The sequence below is a fragment of the Anser cygnoides genome, chromosome 1 (assembly GCF_040182565.1).
Source record: "Anser cygnoides isolate HZ-2024a breed goose chromosome 1, Taihu_goose_T2T_genome, whole genome shotgun sequence".
NCBI classification, from domain to species: Eukaryota; Metazoa; Chordata; class Aves; order Anseriformes; family Anatidae; genus Anser; species Anser cygnoides.
The window spans coordinates 68824509-68845086 of NC_089873.1; the positions used below are offsets into that span (position 1 = coordinate 68824509).

Here is a 20578-nt window from a genome sequence, read left to right on the forward strand (position 1 = left end):
GCACAAGTATGTTGGGGAGCAAGCTCTCTGGGCTGATTACTGGGGCTTTAAACTAGGTTTGACAGGGGAAGGGAGGGGAGCTGAAAGTTACAGAGGACGGCTGGGGGAAGTTGTCACTGCTGTCACTGTTGAAGATAGTAGGGAAAAACCTCTGAGTTGTCCCATAGGATCATCGGAGGGCTCCTCAGAAAGTAATGATCCCGATACCCCATCCGGAATCATCTTCTTGCATCCCTCCAGGGGTAACTGCGCCTGCTGCTTCCCTAAAGTGCCTGTATACCAATGTGCAGAGCAGGGGAAATAAACAGGATGAGCTCGAGATCTGTGTTCGGTCACAGGGCCACGATCTCGTTGCGATCACACAGACATGGTGGGACAGCTCCCATGACTGGAAAGCTGTCATGGAGGGCTATGTCCTTTTTAGGAAAGACAGGCTGGGGAAGCGAGGGGGTGGGGTTGCCTTTTATGTGAGGGAGCAATTAGAGTGTACCCAGCTCCACCTGGGGGAGGGTGAAGGAGAAGTGGAGAGCTTGTGGGTGAGAATTAAGGGGTGGGCTGGTATGGGGGACACTGTTGTGGGGGGTGTACTACAGGTCACGAGGTCAGGAGGAGGAGGTTGATGAGGCCTTCTACAAGCAGCTGGTAGTAGCCTCATGATCCTGGGCACTGGTTCTCATGGGGGACTTCAATTATCCAGACATCTGTTGGGTAAGCAACTCGTCCAGGCATGCGCAGTCCAAACGGTTCCTACAATGCGTTGAAGATAAGAGTTTATTCTAAAGCTAACAGAGACTGATTTTAAAGTGCATGGATTACTTTAATTTCAAAATTTTTCTGACTTTGCAGTAGATGTACTTATTTATACCATCACAGGCATTTAGTGTTTCTTGGGATTAACTGTTTTGAGTAATCTGATTTTTGTTATTGTTAGCTATACTTACTTCTGTTCTATGTTTTCGATTTCAGGTTTTGAGCAGAAAGAGATATACATTATAAAGAATGATATTTTTGTACACAGACATTGCTTTTTGTTGTTGTATGTATAACCATTAGAAGAAAAAAAAATCTCAAAATATTTCTGTTGAGCTTTTAGTAATTAAATGAAGTCTGTAATACTTTGGCGCTGACAATTATTGTTTGCTTTTGTGCTTCAGGGGCAGGTCTGAATATGGAGAACAAACTTTATTGGTAAGAGATTTAATATGCTTAAAAGAAGGCTCTGTATATGACAAGAAGCATTTCTTCAGGCAGCTTACATTTACTGCCAGGTAAATACAGCTGTCTGGAATAGCTCCATCTGGTGAGTCACAGGAAAGCCCACCTCTCCATGTACTCCTTAGTTCATTGACACTAATCTGGAGCTGCAGAGAAGTCATAACCTTGTGCTTCTGTTATGGAGTTCTTATTCTAAAAATATGTATTACTTGTGAAGACTTCACTGAACTGATATTACAGTTTATGTTGTTTGAGTGTTGCTTGAGTGTTGTTGCCTTTTTTTTTTAATTTATTTTCCTCCTTTCTTAATGAAGGGAAAAATAATAATAATAATAATAATAAAAATGCAGAAAGGTTTTTCTTATTGTATTCCCAGACCAGAAAATATCAGAAATGTCAATAACATGAAATATATAATCTGATCTTTGAGACCCCAGAGCTTCTCAATAGGCAACACTTCTAAGTGTTGATGCCACCCCAACCAATGAAGATGTTTATTGATTTAGATTTGTCAATGTTTAATTATGCACCATTACAGAAATATATGATGTCCATGAAAGAGAGGGTTATATGAATAAAAAATTCTTTGCAGCAGAGGAACTGCACGCAGAGCAAAGCTTTTAGTGCTGGCTTTTAAAGTTGAACAGTTTTTTTTTTTTTTTAATGTAAACAACATGACTCACAAGAAGGGTACAAAGTTGTTTGGGAGGAAGAAATCACACATCTAGGAGCACAGCTTTTTGCGTTGCATGCCCAGATGTCTGCTTATATACAAAGAAATATATTCATGTCCACTCCATGGATGTCATCAATTCCATGTGTAAGTGTGATTAAAGACCTGAAATGTTTCTTAAACAAAGGGAAGTGTATTCAGGATGACCTAGTGTTGAAGTGACCTGGCTCCCAGCAGGTCTCCATTTCTCTGTGTCACTCTTTATTTTCTCTCTTGACTTTTCAGTGTATAGGGTTTTATGACCAAGCTGCAGTATCCAGATCTGTAGACAAGCATCCTTAAATTATTAATGTATAATTTATCTTTGTTTTTAATAGTGGGGGAAAAAGGAGGGTAACACTTTGAAAACCCTGTGAGATCTCCAGTTAGTTGGTTAACACTTTTGATTTGCTTCTTCAAACCCATTACTAATTCAGTGTGTGAAATCTTTGAAAATTATCTAATTGGAGAAAGTTGTCTTGCATATGACCATTTTCTTTTTGCAAACCATTGATCTGCTGATATATTACAGTCAACCAGCTCAATGCACCGTTGAGATATTTTATTGTAATACATTAAGAGAGCAATGGTCATTGATTGATAACAGGGGAGCAAAGGAAGATTTCTTCTGTATGTTTTGCTTAAAATAAAAAATATATTAAAAAAAAAAAGATACGCTGGACGAAACTCTGTTCTCACTCCATTACAAATCCAATACCATTTCATTGACATCTGTTGGGTTTCTTTAGAATTAAGGTGGTATGGTTGAGAACTGAATTTGTCTTGCATGTACTAACATCCAATCAATATCCTCTTTGCCCAGCATGTATTGTGATCTTTAGATGCTTTATTTGTATTTAAATGGAAATCAGATATACAATTATATTTTTAGGTATAGAATGCTCTTTTACTAGTTTTAAATTCGTTTGTATTTAAACATGTACATGTATGCATGTTTGTTTCTTTGAATACTGAATAGGATGAATAAAGGACACACTTCACCTGCTGGAAAAATAAATCTGACTATTTTAAATTCAGATTCATCTCTTAAACCAGCTTTTGCTTCTTTTAAAAGCATATTTTTATAAGAAATGGCTTTGTTTTGCAAAGATCCATTACCATACTAATTGAATCTCAGCTCTAATGTAAAGGGACCATTTCCGTCGGGGGTGAAGGAAGCATTGTTTAGTCCTTAGGTCAGTGGAATTTTTGACCTTACTACCAAGTCTGTCAGTAATGGTGCCAGTTCCTGAGTGTGGTGATTTCTATGACATCAACTCTTGTCTTTTGGAGATTGGGCTGGGGCCTTCACGATCATTTTATTCAAACCCCTACAGCGTAGAATCTCTCTAATCTGAACATATTGGATTTGTTTTACCACTTGGTTTAGTGAAAGTTAATGCTACTGAAATGTTGATATGTGTTTTGGAGGTGTGTGGTTCAGGTTTTTTACATGGAAATTCAATCTTTTGGCAAAGAGCTGGTTAAAGAGTAGTGGTAATAAAGCCTATGTAGAAATGTATGTTGCAGTATGGAGGCTTGAATGGTACTGGGAGATTAACTTTTTCTGACCAAAACATTTGGGACTGTGTGTTCATGTCCACCCTTCTGTATCACTAAATGCATTGGAAACTATGTTCAGCATTGTTTTATTAGTACAACATCTTGTTTGTTTGTTTGACTTAGGAATCTAAATTTGGAATGTAAAAATGATGAGATTTTTAGTATCTTATATAATACTGAAATTCTAGATTAGTCCATATCTAAGTTGTAGATGGGGTAGGTTTTTTAATTATTCTTTTTAAAATAATGCTTTTGGTATAGTGCTTTGTTTAGAATAAAAGAACAGAAATCATTTACATATCCATGTTAACTCTCAGTTCTCTCAAGATTTTTCAATGCTTTCATCCTCTGTTTTAAATATATTGGTGGTTTCACATTTTCTTTTCTTTTTGCAGTTTTTTAGTTTTAGATCTTGATATATATTAGAACCTCATGGTTGTGTTTAGATTTGCAGGGCTTAAGAAGAGTAAACTGTATCAGAAACTCTGCACTGTAATTCAAAATAGGCTTAAAGGAAACCCTCTTATCCACGTTACCATTCTAAATCCTTACCTGAAAAATTTCCAACAATCATTTGTATTCACAATTTTCCCAATGAATTTAAAATCAGTGTTTCAGAAAACAAAACAAAAACTGTATCTTTCATATGACTTCACAACCTACATCAAATTTATTTAGAGGAAAGGAGTGGTAGGGAAACCCTGATGCTATCACCTCTGACTTTTGTAATGATTCTGCTTTTTAAATAGTTTTTAAAAAGCTTTTAAAATAAAAACTGGTGTGAAAATAATTGACAAAGTTTGCTAGAATAAAAAAAAAATCCTATTTATTTGGGGGGAAAACTGGGAAAATAAAACAGCTGAAAAGGATATAATCTAATTAGTTCTATATAGTCTCTAGAAAAGTTATAATTCTGATTCATCATACCCCTATTTTTAAGTGTAATATTCTTCTATCCGTGTTCAAGGGACTACATCTTACATGGTAAAGAGTTTGGGATGTGCAATCAGACACACAAAGAAAAATGGGTTAAAAGAGATGCTTGAAAGATGTCCTGCATAATGAATACTGAGTGACATCATATTAAAATACAAATGTGTGAGTGTGTCTGTATATATACATATTATTAGTTTTCTAACTTATTTTTCATAGAAAACAGAAGCTTTCAGCACAGCAGAAATATCTTAGCCTAGATTTATATTTTGGAGTTTTATGTTGTTGAACTGTAGCTGAAATTTGTGCTCTCAGACTTTTACTTGTGACACAGCATTTAATATTGCTTCAATGTTTACAAGGAAGAGAAGACTTGGTTATTTTTAAGCAAACCATCACTTCCTAACTTACTAGTTCATGCTAAATTGGTTTCCATTTTAGCAGTATACAGTTGTCTTAGTTCTTGGAAACATGCTTCACTGAATCATCGATCACTGTCTTCACTATGATGATGGTTTTTACTTATACAGCTGTGTGAAATGGTCACTGTGAAGTATTAGACTATAGTAAGTTCTTGTGGTTTTGTGCTTTGTTTCAGATTCTGCCCTAATTTGCTGAAAAGTGACACCATGGTTTATAAACCTTTAAGTAAACTTGATCTTCTTTTTGAGCTAACCAAAATTAATTTAGAGAAGGTAGAACTAGTTATTAGTAGATTAAGTGAATAGTATAGCTTGCTTGTAAATGGCATAGGCTTTAAGAATATTTGCTACTCAAAATTACCTAGCATATATTGTCTATTGACAAATTCCTGCCTCTGTTTCATTACACATTGAAAATAATATTTCTGAATGTAGTTTTCAAGCTAATTTGATGGCTCATTTTCTTCCTGTATTTTAATCCTTGATTTGATGAAAATACCACTATAGAATGACTAAATGGAGAAAATATGGAGATTTATTGTTTTTTAAAGATAAGGCTCAGATAATTTAATTGGGATACATTAATCTTATTTTTTCTCAATTATCCAGTAGTTCTCATATTGTAGCAATGCTCAGAAACAACAGATTTTTTCAAAAGTTCTTATTTTCTTCTTACTGTGGGATCATGACCTAAATTGCTGAACACTAGACTTTTTTTTTGCTGCTTACAGCAAATGTTTACATTTAATTTTCTCTTGCTACATTGATACCACAGAATAATGCATACAATCAAACTTCTGAAAAATTCAATGAGATTCTTACATAGTTATTGTTTCTTGACTGTATGCAGCTGTGTCTACATTGAGCAGCCTAAAATGAATTGGCATAAAATTACCTATTTGCCCATTTCAAATTAATAAATTACTGTTAGTGGCAAGTACCTGTCCCGAGACTTCAGGGTTTTGCGCACAGGGCTATTTTGTATTTATGCAATTGCATAGAAACTATTTATAGTAGTCCTAGTAGTCCGTTTTTTCCTGCAAATACACTGCTCAGGTGTGAATATCCATTAACGCTCATCAACTCAAGCAAGCTCCCCAAATTTACCATTATAATTCAGGGAAATGAATAATGAAAAGGGAAAAAGAATAGAATCCATCTTCAAAGTTGGTGTAATCTCTTGCTATTTGCACAGTTGCAATCATGAGACATTCATGTTTTTGTTGTGAATATTTGAATCTCAATATCAAAGTGAAACTTACAGAATGCCACCCTGTTGACCAACATAATAGAAAATATTAGTACAAATATTTCAAAGCCTAATTCATGAGCAGACATGAATAATGTCTTATTGAAAATAATTCTTGTTCAAATCTACAATGATCTCTGAAATGTACAGAGCAATCAAATCAATGGAGTCAGACTTGAATACACTAACAGAAATCTGATCCATAACGCAAAAAAATCTTTTATTGGTAATTTTTAAAATGGAAATTCATTTCCAAGCATCTTCATTATAGTAACATGCTCAGGTCTCAGGACTAGGTATGTGTGTTTAGTCCTAATAAACCAAGGAAAAAAATCAAGACACTAAGATTGGTAGTAAAGTTTTTTGATTTTTGTTCATTCACCACAAATTGTGTTACTAAAGGAAAGATTTATGTATTTAGAATATTCATGTGAAAACCTCATAAACCCGATTAAAGATGTAGGAAATTAAAATGTTAGAAGAAGAAAAAAGGATTTTCCAATGCATGCCTACATTCCAGGTGAGAATAACTGTTGGTCCTCAGACCTAATGGCACCATTCTTCATAAGTCAGATCATAAGTTTGAAATGATTGGAAGAATTTCCAGTATATCAATACATGTTGATAATACTATCCTTCATGCCATGTAAATTTTACTTAAACTTTACTTTCTGAATTGGAAACTGTGGTGATTACAAAGATACCTTATTAGAACAAATGAGTCAAGAAAAAAAAAATGTAAGGACAACTATATTGCCAAAGTGACTATAAAATATATCTAAAATAAATTGAGATACAAATTAATCATTGTCTGTCTGTATACTACCCAATGCTAACAAAATCACAAAACCCATGTATTTAAACCTACATTTTATAAAAGCTCCCTGGCAAAAATCAATAGAAAGCTTTAGTGGGCAGAATGTGTGTAATAGTAACAAGTAGAAAGGTTAGTGTAGAAGTTAATGGTTCTATCAAGAATAAAACAGTGTTAAAGTGTGAAGGAAAGCTCTACCACAAGTGGTTCATTAACCTTTGAGAACTCCAGTGTATCTTCAAAGTAAAGATTACAACAAACCTGACTCAGTCACTAGTAGCACTTGTTAGCTCTTGGCTTCAGAAATCAACAGCTTTTTCATTTGCATTATGAAGCTATCACAAAGCTTTCATTCTACTAAAATGTTTGACCCTAAGAACTAACTAGATTAGATAATCCAAGGTCACGTAGAACAGTGGGAATGATGGTGAATACCTTGCCTAAACTCAGCAGCGTGCACTGCCATTAGCTGGGAATTTCAGACTAAGATGGTCAACAGTGGACAACATCTGCAGTTAATTAGCATCACAATACTGGGGAACTAACATTGCAGTGATGTGGCTAGAGATCATTTTTATCTACTCACCTTTGTATCATTGCACTTTTCCTAAAACAAATAAGAAGGATCAGAGCTTTTCTGCCTGTAGTCTCTGCTAGGTGTATGCTGGACAAGATGCCCAACATCAACTTCCATCTAGTTTTCACTCAGCAGCAGTCACTACGAGTTCAAACCTATAATTGGTATCAATTTCATATGTTGGTATCACATGAAAATGAACTGTAAGGTAGGAACTCCTTAAACCACTATTGTGTCCAACCAAACAAAAAATCTAGTGAGGTTAATGATAGGCTACCAGTTGTAGTAGTAGTTTCCAAAACAATAGAAAATATTGTTTCTGTATTGGACATTGGATCTTATAAAAGGCCATCACAAATAAATTCCTTTTTAAATAAGCAGTGGCATCCTGTTTGAACAGTAAGAACAAATAATATGTTTTGGGATACATTTTATGTTTATCAATATCCATATTTATATTGAATGTTTCATAACTAATATCACTATATTACAGTAATATATATTCTGCACAATTACATATGTACCAATATACCTCTCAATAGGAGAATGCTATGTTGGGGCCTAAAGGATTCCTAATTTACAGCCCCTCATATTCAGTTTTTTTGCTATATTCTGGGCTCCACGTCTAACATACAATAAGAAATAAACAACAAAAATGAAATAGATACAAGGAATATACTTTTTAATAAAAAAAATAAAAAAATAAAATTAATTTTTATGTAAGAAAATTCAGACAGGAAATTTCAATGGAAAATGCCTTAAAAACTAGAATTTTTACCACTTCACATAATGTGTCTTGAAAATTGTTGTGGTTATTTGGAGCACACTGACATTGGTCAGTGTGTCACACTTTTGGAGCTCAGCCTAAGCTTCTGCTGAAATTTATCTACATTAAGGAACCCTCCAAAATCAGTGCACTTAGTTTTCTAACATCAACCTATCATGACACTATCTAAAATCGAATTCACTAACTTATATCCTCAGCATGGCAATCAAGAATTCTTCAAAACAGTAAGTCAGTTTCATAACTGCACTGGGGATAGACCTTTTTCAGGTAAACTATTTTCAGAATATAGTGACAGTGTGTGCACCCTATCAGGTATCTTTTTTTCCACTTTCTAGTGTAATAGGATAACAATTCATTTAAGTATGGCCATAGTTGCAAAACTACATTCAATTTGCTAAGAAAGAACTACAGGGAAAGTTTGTAACTGTCATATGTATTATGCTATTATGACCTAAAGGTAAAAATGATGTCAGCCAAAGGGACAGTTGGGACCAAGAACCATTAGCTACACATAGACAATTCAAATGCATTTGTATGGTAGCCAGTTTATTTCAGTCTCTAGTCCTTCTACTATTTTTTCCCATTTCATTCTTCCCATCTTTCCCCACCTACTGCTATAACTTTTCTTCCAGCAAGTTTTAGGGTTGAAGTTTAAATGAGCATCTGCCACAGCACCAATGCCAACACTAACTGGCCATCAACCAGCGGGGTACTCTTGCATGGGATGCCTGGCTCCACTTCGGAGACTGCGTTTAACCTTTATGACATACTCAGATTCCACCAGCTTGGTGCCTCAAATCCCATGTTCCTGTTTCTCTCCAAATTTTCTGGTTGCTAGTGTATTCTGATGAGGAGACTCGCCTCCCTGCCCTTCATTTTCCTTCACATTTTTTGCAAGTCAAAACAAAAAGTTTTAATTTTATGTCATGATGTTTTATTACATTTATTTCTGCATTAAAAAAGCAAAGGGAGTGTGTGTATGGGGGGAGGGGGGGGATTCAGTTCATAATTAGGGGAGGAGTCATTTTTGGACTCAATCCCCAACATGAAATCTGTTATAAATAGATTCTGCCAAATTGCTGAACAGAGTGCAAATTTATAATGTGCCAGTTTTTTAATAGGTTTAGTTCTTTGGGCTCTCTCTGCAAGTCCAACCCTCGTGTCATTTCACTGACACTTTGTCCTTGAAAATCTTGTTCTGCTACCTCTTTTTAAAACTATGTGATGCACATGCTTAAGCCTTCCAAGCTGTGACAGCTCAAGACAAAAAAAGTCAGGCTAGGTTTTGGCACACCTACAGTCTTAAAGTAATCTCATTTGTGCTTGTCTTAGAACTGTTCTTATTAGTCAGCACCCTTATCTCATTGCCACAGCTGAGGATGGCATTGTGACTTCAGAAAACATGGTTACTAAACTGGCTAAAGGGACATCCAGATCTTAGTTACAGCAGACACCATCTTTGGAATCGACTCCAATGCAAACATTGCTGAAGCCCTTCATCTGTTCTATTTCCTTTGCTTGAATGATGGGTTAAACAGGCATACTTAAGAGTACAATAGCTCCATCCATTTGAAATGCTAATTTTCATCTTGGCCACAATACATTGAGCATATCAACTCCTTTTATACCTTATTGGTTTTGAAGATAATGAGATTCTTTTAAAAGAACAGAATAAAATCCATGATATCCAGTGTTCAGGTTCCCCTCAAATCTTGCTCATGCATGCAAGGATTGAGAGCAAGTACAGACATATGAAAGCATTGTTTAGATTTATAGCCTATTGTACAGATAAAACATTAGCACATCTGAGAGGCATGTCTTCACAGTGGGTAGAAACAACCAGTAAACAATGAAATGCATTCCTCTTTTAGAAGGCCTGTTGAACCTTCTAAAGTGTTTTTCTTGGAATTAGATCTAATGATCTGAGTATATATATTCTTGCTGTATTTTCAGTTTAGCAGAAGATGAAGATACCATATGAGCACCTTTGCAAAAGACTAGTTAAACAATAAAAGCAAACATGTTGTTCATCCAGATTGTTTGCTGTTGACCCAATCTGTGCTTTGTATTTTCCAGACTGTAGTGTAAATGTTTCCAGGGACAGATGTTGTGAGAGAACTCTCAAAGCATCTGATGCTACTTCCAATCATTTCCAATGATACTTTTCAAAACAGAGATATATTGAACATATTTTTTAATGTAAATGTTTTGGTTTATACTATACACAATATACTGACGGATACTTCAAAAATTTCTTTCTATACAGATAAAGTTATAATTCCAATACTAGAACTCTGCTGATGAGGCATGCTGAAAAAAAAATAAATCTAGATTTTCAGATACCTGAGTTTACAAAAATGCTGACAACCTAAAATATTGTAAAAATATTTGCAATGGAAGTGAGGGAGAAGGAAAAAATATGTATCGATGTGGAAGACTAAATGCAAACTGTTAAGCTTTGTTTCTGCATTTTTAGACCTTAACCAGATACAGTGCATGAATATGAGTGGGAATAAAGGACAGCTTCTGACTTAAACTGGAATTTCAGATCTGAAGTTTATCACAGACAGGCAGATAGCAACCACTGCAATGTATCACTTTTTAATAGAAGAAAGACTTGATAACTGCCCATGAGGATTTATGAAAAAAATATTTCAGAATTCTTTCTTTAAAAAAAGAAAAAAGAAAAAAATGATAAAAATCACGCCTAAAAATATATTTTAAAAATAAAAAAGTTGCATGATTAAATCAAATCTCTTTAAAGAGAATTCCAGAATATACTTTTCAAATGTGTTCCTCTTCCTGACTCCCTCTAGTATAATGATGCATGTTTGTCCAGTTGGTATTATCATATTAATATTTAAAGCCTATAGCAATCCAAACAAAATGTAGAAGAATTAGCAAATTCACAAAAGAAATTATTGTTAAACAAGTGTGCTGTTCAGCAAGGACCAATTCAGGTTCACCAGAGTTAATTCTTTGAAGCTTTCACATGTAACTTAGACTTGACTGGTCTGGCAGTGAAGGACTGCTGTGGGAAATGGTAATAATAAATAGAGATTTATTTATATTTTAATTACATAGCCATCCTTGGAAATTTGACCTTGGAAAGACACCAGATCTGACTATTGCATTTAGGAAGGATACTTCTTCAGATCTGAGTAACAGGGAAGTCAGTACTATTTTGTTTTTCTTAGAACTTCAAAGGCTAAGAGGAAGAAGTATAGAGGAGGTTTTATGTAGTCTCCCCAGAATTACTGAATTGTAGTAGTGGGTGAAACCAGTACATCCAGGTACTTTTCAATGAGGAAATTACTATCTATATTTCATTGAGGAAAGAGACTTTTACCTACAGTGTATAAGCTTTAAGCAAAGATGGAGGATTTATTAACAACCATACTTCTCAGTTATCAAGGAGACTTTCTGGCTTTCTGGAGTTGATGGTTGGGATTAAAACTAGTTAAAGCTGGGTATTTTTTTTTTTTTTTTTTTCCCTCCACTGCAAGGTTTTTTTTTTTTTCCACTGCAAGGAAAATACAAATCCCTCCCCTCACCTGCACTTCTGGTCTTCACCCAATATGTTTGTCATCACATTGTAATAATTTTTTAAATATTGATTGTTCTCTCTTTGTATCATTACAGGACAGAGTTCAGTTGTTTATTTTACTTTAATACATCTACAGAAAAAAAAAAAAAAAGAATTTTGCCCTGTGCTATTTCATAATGAGTTGAAAAAGAAACATCAAACTTAGGTTTTCTTTCTGTTAATTATTTGATTATTTGTGGACACATATTTGTACATGCACCTTAGGAGCAGTATGTCAATCTGGAGCACTGCGAATATGCCAGAGTGAACTGGCCAGTTAAGCTGCATTTACAGATGCTTTGCATTGGCAAAGCAATGCAAAGCAGCTGGGTAGTGTGTCTTAGTTTTCCCTTCACCTTCTGTTCTTCAGGTTCAAGTTGTTTCTGGGACCTCCCTTCCATTCCGCTCTCTATATCTGCAATTTCCCCGTACTTCCTTGCCCTTGTGTATTCGTGCATTTGCCAGACTTTTTTTTTTGTTGTTGTTAGTCTCATATTCCCCTTTTCCTATGCTCTGGTTATATGTTTAAATAAGAATTATCTTTAGGAACTGTGATTTTGGCCAAGAATTTTCCAAAGCCAACAGAAACTTTCTCCTTCTCCAAGTTCCTCTCACTCTCTGAAGGGCTGATTACTTCCACAGTTATAAGCAGTATTAGACCTGTAACTTCTGTCTTTAAAAAATAAATTAATTAAAAAATTCCTGTGGTAATCCTTTCGCTATCTTGTGAGAGCAGAGTCAACAATATTAGCTGGAGGATTTCTACAACCTATTCAATTTCTACAACCTATTGTCTATTCAATTTCTACAGGATTTCTACAACCTGTTCAATTAGAAACATTAGAAGATTTACGTTCTTCCTAAAATGGCCACCAAAATGTTAGTAAACAAGGAGCTAGTACAATCACGAAAGGTAAGAAATTAGTCCTTTGGAACAGACCTTCAAATTTATCATAAAATCTTTGTGAGTCCACTGAGTCCACCACTGATCTTTCAAAACCAGTAAGACAGGTTACCGGAAACAATGAAACTTTCTTTAAAATAAAGAAAAATAATTTATGTTTGGACCTTCGTATTCATCTGTCATTTTCTTCTGAAACAGTACATCACAGTTTTAGCTCTCTTTTGTTAAGCTGTGAGTGTTTAAAATGCATTACTCACTAAATGAAAGATGATTTTCTTCTTAATTTACAGTCATCTGAATCCTGGAGATCATGAGATGTATAGAAGGAAATGCTTATACATATTTTGGAGGAGACTTTGTCTTTTTCTACTGGCAACTGAGTTATAAAGTTGAGTAAGACTCAGTATAAACTCACTTCAAGAGTTAATTAAATTTATATATATATAGACACACATATATTTATAAAGGATTAGAATGTCAGAGTTTTAATGGAGGGTAGGGTTTTTCTTGATTTGTTTTGGTGGTTAAAACAGGGTGTGTGCTTCTTGCTGGTATAATAAAATCAAATGTTAAAAGTAATAAAATTAATCAAATGAGAATACTGCATTCCATCTAAAGATGGAAACTATTTCCAATGCATTTCTGTGTTTTTTATGTGAGGGATGTTACTGACTGATTTGAAGCATTTATTTGCTAAGAATCCTTGTTTGACAGTTCTTTAATATGCCAAACGTATATGAATAAATCTCTGTATACAAATGCTGAATATTATCTTTCTCCTTATAGACATAAAAATTATTTCTGTCAGTATAGTGCTTTTCATGTATCAGCATGCATTGGCATGCCCTTTTTCTCATAGAAAAATATTATAAGAAACAATTTGGCTAGCGAGAGAAGGACCTACTTGAATATCAAAGAAAAGGAGAAGAACTTGGTGAAAGCAGTTTTCTTTTTCAGTTTCTTTCTGTCTAAAAAATGTCCTCAAACAGCAGCCAGATGCCAGTGCCTCTGACTTTGTAATGGAGATCTGGAGTCCCTCCAGTTGTGCCATACCACTCTGCTCCTTCTGTGGCCGAAGTCCCTCTTTTCTGGGATGGGTCAGGAGGCTTAAAACAAAGAATTCACATCTGTCCTGACAGGCAGAGGAAAGGAGCAGGTGCTAAGTTTCATAGCTATAACTTCAAATTTAATTTTAGCTTCCATATTTGTAAGTTCCTTTGAAAATTAATTGCATGTCCAAAGATCAAAACTAATTTGGATGGTTCCTGTATTCTTAGGAAGTACAGTGTCCAAATATCTGCATACATATTCACTCATCTTAACTTGAAATCTGTAACATAATATGTATAATGTATGGAATGGAAATATCACTTAGTAATGTACACATTTAATTCAAACTTTTAGATAAATAGCTGCAGGAAGGCTGGTGTTTGAAGTCACAACATATTTAACCAAGTGTCATTGAGTAATAAGGCAAAGGGACAAATTTTAAGATCTATGCCAACACAAAGTCAATAAATGCATGTGCAGTCCAAAGATGTGACAGACAGATATATTGTACAAAAAGGATTTCTTGGACAGATTCTGTCAATATAGTCTGTCAACATACATGTGCCTTGTCACGCTGCCTTGTCATAATTGCAGTCTCAAGAGCTTTAATTATCTCTTTAAACCATCGGTATTTACATTTGGTTTGTCTCATGGTCCTTCATTGCTCGTGTCACATTTTTTTTTCCCATGTGAGGGTGACAACTGGTCACTCTTCATTAATGAAATGACAAGTCTCTTATCCATATTGTACTTGCAATAGGCTTTCGAAAGTTAAACTTCAAGAGATTAAATTCCCTCTGTGGTAATTCTAGAGAACACACACTTCAAAAGAAAATGCTACTAAATCATTGTTTTTCTTCTGCCAAGACTAAATTCTGTTTTCCAAGACTAAGTATAGTTGAGACAAAAATAAGAATATGACTCTCAGAATTCTGTAGTGAAGCAGTGACATGTATGTTCAATCTTTATGAACTGTAATGTGATGAGGAAAAAGATATTCCTGTGAACACTTATCAGTCACTTCAGTAATGTGACAAGTATATAAAGTCTTCTAACATTACATGTTAGGGACTGCTTATGAAATCCAGCATTATCCCTGACTTCAGAGAATCACAGAAAGGTTGAGGCTGGAAGGGACCTCTGGACATCATCTCGTCCAACCCTTAAGCTCAAGCAGGGTTATCAACAGCCGTTTGGCCAAGACCATGTTGAGCTTTTGAGTATCGCCAGGGATGGAGATTTATTTAGATCAGATTTTTGTGTTTATATTTTGAGGTCATTATCTTGTTCTTTTCATTAAAATCAGTGAGAATTAAAGATACATAGCACTTAGAACTGAGGGTTTTTTACAACATTGTAAATGAAATAAAATTAAGCACAGTGTTGGTTTAAGGTTCCCTGATCTCATTCACAGAGATGTGTTTCTTTTCCCTTCTTAGATGAATTCTCTGTATGATGAACTGTGAACTACTGGTTTCAGTTTACATTTAAGCTGTGATTCTGAACACATGCCTTTACATCTGATGGGGGTGACAACAATGATTCTGCCTCTAGGTGAGTTTCTGTCTGTCTAAAATTGTAAGCTGCCATAAACAGTGGCTATAATCTTGTTGAACACAAGATCATCCCAAACCTTTTTCAATGACAGAAAAACTGACACTACTTTGCAAGGCCTAAACTGTTAATTTAAAGGGGAATCGTAGAAAGCAGACACTGTTTTCAAAATGTAGAAACACAATTCCTAGTTTTCAGCCATGGCTGGATCATGTAAGTTATGTAGATTTAAACTTCTGTGAGCAAAACAATAGCAACTCTGTCACATGGGGCAGGTCAGCTCATGTCACTGCAATATGAATGCACGCTGGATCACAGTCAGAGTTTTCTCTGAGAGTTTGATTGTGTGACCAGCCATGAGATTGGGAGTTTGTATTTAGGTGAGATCATGAAGGGGAATAGCTGGACATACAGCTCTCAAGCTGCTGCATTGACCATATGGTGTAAAATTTGGGATAACACTGTCCTATAATAAGATTTCAGCATGTCTTGCCTCTGACTGCTGTCGACACAGAGTGTAAGGATGTAATTTTTCTTTAGAAGTTATATAGCTTCATCTTGCAGGGGCTCTCCTGAGAACCAGCTGCAGCATCACATGGCTTGACCACGGTAGTATGACTCCACATGGCAGGTAGGAGATACAACCCAGCACTGGAGCCATGCCATTTTGGCTATGCAGTTACTAGCACTCAAGCTAGTTGTTTAGAGGGCTAGTTTGAGTTTGTCTACATTACACTGCAGTGACTGCAGTGTAAGCATTGCCCAAGGCAATGAAGTACTGCAGCAGATTTTATTCTTCTTAAATGACTTACCAGAAATGGAGTGTTTAGGCCTAAAATGAGGATATGTATGGAAGAAAAGCACCACCTCTGTCCAGTGGGACCACTTAGGATGAGGATTAGTCATAAAACTTAACAAATGCTGGAGACATTTACAACTCTCTGCTAATGTAATGGCACCTATACCAAATACTTATATTAAATTGCAAATTTTATGTACCATAATGCTATGCACAATAAATTACCAAAGCCTGTATCAATGTGAATATGAAGACACACCAGAAAAATCATGTTTATTGTTAAGGATAAATAAAGTAAAATGCTTTATTGCTCAGTGACAAAAGATTATAAAATACCTTAAAAAAATAGAACCATGTTGTAGTCCACAGGAACAAAAGGATTGTCTGATTATGGAAAAGACCTAAAATTCATTGGGGAAAGAAAAGATGAGGTTTACTGGTATTATTTGGTATTAAATCTTATCTTATTCCAATGAGAATGCAATAAAAAATCTTTAAGGAAATCGATGACTAGATCAAAAAAAAAAAAAGTTCCTTTTGAAGGTTAGTATGGCTATAGTGAAAATCGGGCTTATTTTGTAGGAAAATATAGGATTTAGGTTTCTGTATGCATTTCTGTTTATTGTCACAAACAAAGAGATAATAAATCCTACGTTCTATTCTGCTCTTTGACTTTTGTCATGACTAGAAACCAATATTTATTATTGGAAGAAATGAAATAAGAAGCAAAGTACTCTACAGTTATGGTGTTTTTCATTCTGATTGATCACAGGGCACATTAAACAATGTAGGGGAAAAATCATTTAGATTTGGCTGTGCTGCCTTCAGGCAGTGTGGTGATGCAAGAGAGCGTATATAGTGAAGTTGGCTGTGCAAAAACATGATAGGTGTACCTTCCTGGCACTTGCAATTATCTATCACTGATTTGGCCTTGGGCAAGCATTTTGTTACTCAAGCTTTCATCTCTGAACTGAGACATGACAAAGCAAAATATATGTCCTTAAGTAAGAACTTCACTGGAGAATACAGTACCTCTTACTATGTTTTATACTTCTACAGGTACAAGGAGATCTCAGTCTCATTTTCACATTTTAGGCACTGCTATAGCAAAGTAAGGTGACTTTTTTCACACATTTTGAACTTGATCACGTCTTTGTTGCCTAAAGATATATCTCAAAGATATCTGTATCTGCTTCTGTCTATATGAAAGCACACATTTTTAACTACAGGGGGAAAAAAGCCATATATATATACCTGAAACATAATCTTAAATTTCCACAACACAAATAGAAGACATCTGGATATCTTTTTTTTTTTTGGATCAGTTTCTAATGACACAGATGTGAGTAAATACAGATGTATGTAAGCATAACCTTTTAAAAATGTAGAAATTTTCTACTAAAAAATGGAAATGGGGAAATTGTACTTTAGAAACTTACATAATTCAATATTGTAAAGTTTAACCAACCCTGAAATACTATTATAAATGGGAGATGAGAGGTGTTCAGGATACAAATGCATGACCTTTGAAAATAAATAAATAAATAAGCAAATAAATAAATAAATAAAGCATGGGATAGTAGTTTTTAGTTGACTGTGGTTAGATTTTCTCTGAAAGTAGTAGAACATTGATTCAATAAAACAACATTCAGCAAATTGTCCTTCTTCAGGAAGGCAAATAAATAGTTGCCTAACTTGTTTAAATCCCTCTAAGTTCAATTCTGTGCTGAATCAGGTTTAGCAGAACATGATGCTTAAAATCAAGGGATAAATTTCAGCCAGCTGATCTTCTCTGTAGTTCCTTTCTTTGTCCCTCTACTTTTGCCATTCTCTTAAATCCCTTCCCAATCCCTAGCTGTTATCAACTGAATGCCCCTTCTTTTTAATATAAAAAGTATTTCAATCCTCTGAAACAGCAGATATATAATGGTATTTGGTGGCATAAACATCTACTCTTCTGGACCACTTGTTAGTGTGTTGGAACTCTGTGCCTGTCAGAGGGGAGGAAAGGAAAAAGCCAATTCAAGCAAGTTAAATCACACTGCCTAATGCTAATTACCCATAGTCACTTCATTCACATATATATATATATTTTTTGCATTTAATGAATTTTGTTTCTGTTTTGATTGTGTGAATGATGATAATGGCAATTTTTCTACTCATGAAAGTGTATATAGTGTATTCCTCTTCTTAGAGGAAGACTTGCTTGGTCCCACACAGTTGATTTCACTTTCCAACCAAAGCTAAAGGTTGAGGAAGAGGAAGGCAATAGTGTTTGAATGACTAGAAATTTTGCTATAAGGAGCAGAAATCTCCAATAGCATTAATTTGCTCTGGCTTTCCCTCTGGCAAGTCTTTGATCTGTGGGCATGGTGTCAGGGGGAATGGAACAAATGTCATTGCTTCAAAGGAGACTTCACAGCAAGTCTGACCTGGATTTGTTCCTTAAGAAGTAAAGCAAAGCAGGGCTGACCTTAGTATCCAACAGATCTGGTTAGTAGCAGTTCTGTCTCAATTACATCAGCTGGTTAGATGAAATCCAAATGGATACCAGTAGGATGAGCTGGTTTTTAAGAGTAAGACTCGTAGATTTACTCATAAATCCAGCTGGAGGAGAGCTGCAGCAGATGTACTACTTCTGGATCTGCAGAGAGAAGAGTTGTCCTGTGTCCTGTATATGTGACTATTGCCTTGGTGCACTTCTGTATGAGAAAAATCAGCTGTTTGAGTTTTGTTTTTATTTACAAGTTAAACCTATTCTGAAAACAGACTTTTGTTTCTTTGTCTCAGTTCCTATCACTTTCACTGTTATCTTGCAATTACATTAAAATATTGACAATCCTGCGAAAAATATAGTCTAAGTCATTTATCTGTCTTCATAGGATAACTATAACTGGTGATTGGATTATATTAGATCTAGAATTTGTCCTCAGAGGTAGTTCACTGTTTGGTGATTGGCTGTCTTCTGGAAACTGCATAATTTATACAACATAAGCATGAAAGCACTTGAGAAAGCTTCCAACAGCAGTCAAAACTTTCTAAAAAGCAAAAGCACTGGAAATTAATGGATGTTTGTCCTTACAGTGGAAGAAAAGAAAAAAATAAAGGAGAGAGGAAAGTGATGAAGATGGAAAGTTAGAACAATAAAAAAAAAAAAAGAGAGAAAGAAAGAAAGAAAAAGAAAAAAAAAAAGAAGAGAAAATTAAGATTTAATTTAAAAAAATATATATTTTTAATGGGATCAATATATAAGTACTGATAACTACTATATTTCAAAATGGTGTTTCAGAAGACTATAGCTACCTACCAGACAAAATGGTGAAACTGTTTAAATATGTATAAAAAAATTTCCTCATGATAGCACCTTTTATCAAAAGCCTACGCAAACTTTCATAAATTAAGAAGGAAATGCTTCTTGTTGGTTAACTCATCAAAAAAATGAACCAAAAAAAGTATGTTTAGTGAGTCTTTCAGGTCCTACCATATCCAAAGTGAAGGAAAAAGAAACACTTTTGAAACTTGATATGAAGACATTCTGATAAAAGGAGCTCATGACATTACAGCAATCAATCTAACTAAATCAAGAATAGCTATTACTGTGATGCGCTGTGAGTCATCCTTAAGTAAAAGCAGAATCACCACAGCACAGGATTTTATTACAATGGAGGCTATATAATGAGAAAATGGAGCATTGTCTTCTGATCATGAAGATCCCTCCCCTTTGAACATAAAATGCATAAAATATCTGAAATATTAATATAATTGTACAAGGTCCTGAAAATCACAATGAAAATATTTTATGAGTGTCCTTAGTGTGCCTGTGACCTATAAAGATCATTACTTTGAAGCCTAATAGCCTACCTGATTCCATACAACTTCCACAACCTGATTTGGCAGAAGTGTATTATATGTATAATATTGTTAATAATGTAAAACATAATAGAATGCCACATAGTATTACAGAAAACAGTAGAAGTAGATAATTATCAGTGTTATAATACGCCAGTAAGAGATCAAAGACTATAAATGTTATATGGGCAAATGAAAGTCTGATGATGCAGTAATTTCCTTTTCAAGGAAGGATTACACCACTGGAAAAAAAAATACAATTCCAATAGCTTTTGTCTTTAATGCAAAAAAAAAAAAAAAAAAAGTACGTGTAGAAAATTAGAGACTTCAGTGCAGTAGATTTTTCTCACTTAAAAATATAATTTAAATGATTAGAAAGCACTGTAATTTTTTCAGATCAAGATCAAGGATACTTGATTGCCCTTATCATCTGTACTTTTTCTGCATCCCTGCCTGATATACCTCCTTATCACTTAACTAGCTAATAAATCACTAGACTTTTCCCTACATTTTAAGCACTGCAGAAGAGCATCTTTCTAGAGTAAGAAAGGTGTCAATGTGTTG

At 34.8% G+C, this 20578-nt stretch overlaps 1 long non-coding RNA gene across 2 annotated transcripts in view; it reads left to right on the plus strand.

The window, feature by feature from the left end:
* Positions 1-400: 400 nt before the first annotated feature.
* Positions 401-20578, plus strand: part of LOC136791058 (uncharacterized) — a 49503-nt gene continuing 29325 nt past the window's right edge. Inside the window, exons 1-4 of one of the 2 annotated variants that reach the window (XR_010832234.1) lie at positions 401-708; positions 1155-1268; positions 12670-12771; positions 15252-15366. This is a non-coding gene — a long non-coding RNA (uncharacterized lncRNA). Of the gene's footprint in view, positions 1269-12669; positions 12772-15251; positions 15367-20578 lie in introns of both variants that reach the window. The other variant, XR_010832232.1, reaches the window with a different exon arrangement.